The 6,371-nt window shown below is 39.0% G+C and overlaps 1 long non-coding RNA gene across 1 annotated transcript; it reads left to right on the forward strand.

Annotated features, from left to right (window-relative positions):
* Positions 1 to 4,462: 4,462 nt before the first annotated feature.
* LOC144705598 (uncharacterized) lies at positions 4,463 to 6,038 on the forward strand. Its single transcript, XR_013582061.1, has 3 exons — positions 4,463 to 5,419; positions 5,548 to 5,743; positions 5,812 to 6,038. It is a non-coding gene; the product is annotated as an uncharacterized LOC144705598 (long non-coding RNA).
* The last annotated feature ends 333 nt before the right edge of the window (positions 6,039 to 6,371 follow it).

The following is a 6,371-nucleotide window of genomic DNA, read 5'->3' on the forward strand; positions in this document are numbered from 1 at the left end:
GACGGCGGTGCCACCTGTTGAAGACCACTTTGAGCTGTAGAAGACACCAGCGCCAGATTCATACTACAACAAGGGTTCTCCACGTTTCAGGTCTGTCCTCTAGCCGAGAATGGTTCCTCATGCATTGATCTGTACATATGAATATTTTTTTTCATTATTCATAATGCTCCATTGCATGCCGCCGCACATGCATCAAAATATGCCAAGCAGGTGATTTATGGTGCATCATATAAATTTTGTTCACTTTATTCTAGATAATTGTGTGAAATATGTTCTACCAATGCAGTATCTACTGAATGAGATAGATGAACCGGTAGACTTAATTATTTCTGTACTGCTTAGGCTATTCCTTCATGATATTCAAATGTATCCAGCCCAAGGTGATGATGAGCCTTTAAGAATTTCATGTGAATGCCCCCTAGCCTAATGCATGGGAATAACGGGTAACAATGATATGCAAAAAAAAATCATGACACTTTTTCATCCTCATCCTCCAAATTCTTCCATAGATTGATGATGTCTTCCAAACCATCTTCGATTCCCAAACAAGGATCAGCCAACTTTGTTCGAAGGGTAATCTCTTCTTCTCTGGCAACTTCAGCCTTCACAATACTAATTAAACACAAATGTGCAGCCTTCTCAAACAATTAATGAAGGATCTTGAAAGTACTATGTCACTCTGCCTGTAATTGTAAGAGAATTCTATCTTGCACTCTATCTTCTAATCATCTTACACTTTCTCATTCTTTCCGTTTCATTCATTCACACACTCTCCCTCCTACCTATGTACCTATATCGCATCATCTATTTGTCCATCAAATGACGCAGGTTACTATATGGTCCATACATGTTTATGTACATTAAAAGCATCATCTATTTCTTGGTGCTATTTCTTTGTCATCAAATTAAAAATTCCAAGTCATAAGGTGAGACAACCATGACATTATCATTGGAATCAGTAGACCGTCTATGTTATTTTTCCAATCTTATTAATGGCGATATTTTATTTTTTAAAATACTATTCAGGGTCCCTTTTTTAACATCCATACATTACACATACACATTATACTTCACCTAAGCAGCTGCCATGTCAACGGTAGAGAGCGCTTTACCTCAAATAGATGAGTTGAAATTTGAGGAATTGCCAACAGAGCATACTACTGATGCGTCGGAGCCCTGTGGACGAGCTATTGGGTTTGGTGCCTTGATTTCGCCATGGAAAATATGTTCCATGGATACGAAAGCGTGTCGATCGATTCACAATCGATCTTTAAAACAAAACATTGAAATTACCTTTTGGAGAACTTGTTCCGCCCTTGACTTTGTCACCGCGAGATTGTTCTGAAGCCATTCACACGTATGGCCTCCAGAAGTATCCAAGCAATCACTCGGCGCTTGGATCTCCACGTCTTCTTCTTCAACTCTTCTTGAAAATCTTGAAGATCTCCTCACCATGAAGACACTCTCCCTTGGATGAGTGGAGAAGAGAGTGGAGAAAGGGAGGAGCTCTCAAATCAGGTTTGCATGGGTGCTTACAATGAGACCCTTTTCCCTCTTTATATTTTACTTATGGTTTTTCTTAAAAATCCTACAAAGTAAAATATATCCACCAATACCATAATGACCTTGTGTGTGTGGCCCTCTAGGCCCATATATCATTTTAGTTAATAACTTTAATGGCCCAATAACATTTATTAACCAACCTTATTAATTAACTATATCAACATATAGATTAATTAAATAAGTATCGATTTAACGCAATCGATAGGTTGAATTTCCGGTCTGTGGGGTGCCAACTACACCTCATGCTCTAAAAGATACCGAGTAGTCTCAAACTCTCTCCTGGAACCTTTACCATCATCTGTTACCATATATGTATAATCCATCATCCGTGGGAGACTCTCAAGTGGCTTAGGGTATGGTTTACCACGCTACACATGTTATTTAGCGATTAAAGTGAATTTAAAAATATTAGTGCATCTCTCATTTACTTCAATGACATATTTCATCCCTAAAATGGACTTATCAACTAAGGCCATAGCTGGGGAACCAAGTTTCATTTGATGCCATGTCTGGTATGTAGGTCATTTTATGATGTGTCATGCATCAATTTAGTCACCACAAAATGATGAGTCAACTGATAGTTCAATTTCAAGATTGTATCTCATAGTTGTAACTTAGACATGAATAATAATAATTAGTATTATTATTCCACTGAAAGCATCTATAATTAGCATGAGGTCAACCCAGAAACGTGAAATTTTATTTTAAAAATATTTCCAAGGATTCTAAGTTAAAGAAATGTGTTAAGAGGCAAACACATGCTTTTAAGAGATATTATGCATTTCTAGATTTTTACTATAATTTTATTGGATCTAAATTACATAAAAAGGAAATTAAATATAAAAATTAACAGAAGTTACTCTTTTTTAATATTGGAATGAAGAAAAACTGTAATGATAAATATGATTCTTATAAAACTATTTCAGGGAAAATGTAAATAAATAATATATATTAATTTTTTATTTTTTATTAGGTATTAAAATTCATTAAAATATAAAAAATTACCAAAGAGATTGTTAGCAGTAGTGTTAATGGTGGTTAGCACCTAAAGTGGGCAGGGGTTGGCAGTCATGGGCACTCGGATCAAGCATATTTATGCAAGCAATAGGTCACTTAAATGTAACACAAACAACCAACGTCTTAATTTTTTTGTCTAAGTATTAGGCACTAATAAATTAATGTATTTATGTGTGTTATCTAAATTCAAAATGACTATAAATACCCGATATTAAGTTTTAAATGAATTTTCTAAATTTTACAGTATTCTAACAAAACATTATCATAATAATTTCATTAATAACATATTTTTATAAGTTGAATAGTTTGCATTCATGTTTATTTAAGTAATTAAAAGGGTTGATATATTTTTGGAATAAAATTATGATTTTCTCAATTTTTATATTTTTATGGAAATTTTTTACGTAAAATATTTTTCTGATCCAAATTTTTTTTTCATAAAATATTTCTAGAGTTTTTAATATTTTTAGAATAAATTTATGAATTTGACCATGTCTTTTGTATTTTATGGAATTTTTTATCTTAAATTTATAAAAAAATAATTTTATGAGCATGAAAATATATATTCGGATTCATTTAAATGACTTCAAGTTTTATTATTTTTTAGATTGAAATTATGATTTTTCATAAATTTCTAGTATGTTCTATTTCATAGGAGTTTTTATTTTTTCACGTTCTTTCTAAAAAATTGTGCCATGATGGCAGTGCGCACATGGATATTGAAGGAAATAGAAAATATGGTAGTTAGTTAAAGATATCAAGTGATCCATAAAGTGTTTGAAACTGAAACTTTGTGGGTAGTTTATTCTGTAATCATCCATCGATCCATCCTTCTAGGAAAATCAACCTTGGATATTTCCATATTTTGATTACTGGAGTGGTTGTGCGTTCAAAATCTCATTGCCGTCTGTTATTGCATTGTAAGAGGCAAAGGATTGAAGTAGTTATGTTTAGATCAAGAATAATGGAAACAAAATACCACAATGTTTGTTGGGCACATGCCAACACCGTTCATGTGATCTTTTTGTTGTTCAAAGTCATGTCTTTGTCCTTTTCATTAGGTTATTGTCATCACTAGGTTTTCACAATTATGAATGTCAACTAAAACTCTGCCGCACTTGGCACATATCCGCCTTCATTTGTGTCACCACAAGTGACGGTAAATGCATATCAGTCACCCACTCACCTACTTCACCACGTAGCTACCATCATGTCCACCCTTTCATGGCATTGCCTTCAAACCATCATATGGCACTACTAAGTCAGGAAGAAGATATTTATTTAAATTAATTATTAATTTATATTATAAATTCCATTAAATTTTTTAAACAAACAACTTTGATTGTAAAATATTCTTTATTATTTTATAAATATTTTGAATAAATTTCTCGTATTTTAATTTGTTAAATTTAATTCATTAAAAATCTTAAAATTAGAAATATATGTACATAAATTGAGCTATAAACTCATTTATTCAATACCTACTCCATGTGAATTTGACCTGATGGAGCGCGCCAGCTTGCTCCATCGGAGACGTCATCGGAGCCACCATCATCGTCGTCGACAGCCTGCCCGTTTGCGTCCAGCCTGACCGGCACGTCAAGGCGAAGAGGAAACACCCTGGTTCAGATATCCTGGGTGAAAGCACGTCCATATGTTTCTCGCATTTTGATCTCGTATCGCCTTGGTTGTTTAATTGTGTTTGTTTTTTCATTTTCGTCATGTTGGTATCCGTAGTGTCGTATTCATGTTCGTGTCATCGCATGTCGAATCGTGTCATCGAAAACGTGGCGAAGAGATTTTAATTCTGTATTAAAGGGGGTCCTATGTATAAGAACACCCCCCCCCCCCTAGTAAGGGCACCCCTACCCTTACTAAGGGCCATCGTGCCCCTAAAAAAGGGGGCACGATGAAGCTCTAAATCTTAGAGTAGGTTGATTTTTGGAAAGAAACTTTCGTTCAACTTGGTCTCACCGAGAAGGAAAAAAAAGAAAAGGAATACGAGGAAGGAAAGAGAAGAGAGGCGATAAGGACGGAGTAAAGAGAAGAAGGAAGAAGACTAGGGAAAGAAGAGGGCTCTCCCGCACTGCCACCCCCTCGCCGGCGGTCTCAAAGGCCGTGCGTGCCCCTACTTCTGACACAGAAAATATCGCCCGCGCGGATTCATTATTCCAGAACAACTCGTCTTAACGCAAGTTCGCGTCGACGAGGAGCCGAGTTGCGAGTATCACCGCGACCGGTCAGCAAAATCTACGTGTGTGCCCGGACCGCGTCCAGTATCTCCCACGGTCTGACGGTGAACCGCCCGCGGCTGCCTACCAGTTCGTAGTGCCCTGCTCCGCATGCGGCAGTTCGCGCCACCTCTGGTAACCCGCGTCGCCCGCTGCAGCGCGCGTCTCTCGCAGCTCGCCGCGTCGCCACGAGTGCCTTACAACAGGGAGCTCGCCGCGTCACCCCACGCCCGTAGCTGGGCCACGGGTGTGCGCCGTCTCCGACCACGCCTGCCTGCGCAGTATTGCTACGCTGTGGCGAGACCGGTCAGCCGCACGGTTGCTCCGCTATTGACGCCACGAGTGCCTTACAACGAGCTGTGTGTGTTGGCCGCATCTGGCCACCGTCAACGCGTCCCATTTGGCTGGCGTTCGATCAGTCTCGGCAACTACACCGCAAGCAGATTTCGTTCCTCTCACCGCCTTTGACCCTCTACGTCCTGCTCCAGCGCCGCACTGTCGCCGCCTGTCAAGCTACCTCGTGTTCATTCCTTGCACGTCTCCACCGTACCTGCCAATACCGGTTCGTGCCAACGAAGACCCCATGGATGAGTGACGTCACTGACGAGGTACGCCACCCCTTTGCTCGTCAGTTATATTACGTCATTTAGTATATTATTGGCTGATCTCCACCGCGCTCGGATTAGTTTAGGTGAGAGAATTACATCTAAAAATTACGTCACGAGTGATTTCCTAGGTAGGGGTCGAGCCCGTCCATTACGTGCGAGCGCCAACAGATGTATTCCGCTTGATGCCGTAGTCGCCATCATCACTCCGACGAGGGTCAGAAGGTCACCGTCACCTTCACCGGTCGCCTACCCCGGAGTTCGGAGCTTGGTGAACCCCACGAGTCGGAGCCTGCATATACAACCACCTAGACTTCATCTCATCAGGTAGTTACATTTCCTCTTAGGGAATTATCCGTCGGGCAACGTCACTGATGACGCACGACATCATCTAGGTATCCAAGCATCATCTCGATACCTGTCCGGACGATGTCTCCGAAGACGTCCGACATCAGCTTGGTACTAGAGCATCGTCTCCATACCCGTCCACACGACGTCTCCGACGATGTCCGACACGACCCTTGTTCTATAATCAAAAGGAAAATGATAAATACTATCAAATACATCATTATACTTGTAGATATAAATCAACCCCATTTTCTTGGTTATTAGCGTCCTAAGTACTCGTAGTGCAATTGTTGGTGTGGGGAAAATGATAGAGTGACAAAGAACATATTTTTATTGGGAAAATGAACAAAATTTTATGAAGATATCATCTTATTAAATAGAGATAAATTTAATATTTGGAGAGAGAAAAGGGTGGACTTAGAAAGAGAAAATGGGTGGATAGAGAGAGTGAAATCATGTAAAATAATTGAAAAGTGGAGGAGATGGATGGATATGGTGGTGAAAACTTATATCTGGGTTCAAAAAGTGTTGATTCCCTTATTTTGACCCCGTCTGCCTAAAGTTTTATCACTATATTTTGGCAAGATCAGACATTTTTTATGTATAA

Source organism: Wolffia australiana, chromosome 7, assembly GCF_029677425.1.
Source record: "Wolffia australiana isolate 7733 chromosome 7, ASM2967742v1".
Taxonomy (NCBI): domain Eukaryota; kingdom Viridiplantae; phylum Streptophyta; class Magnoliopsida; order Alismatales; family Araceae; genus Wolffia; species Wolffia australiana.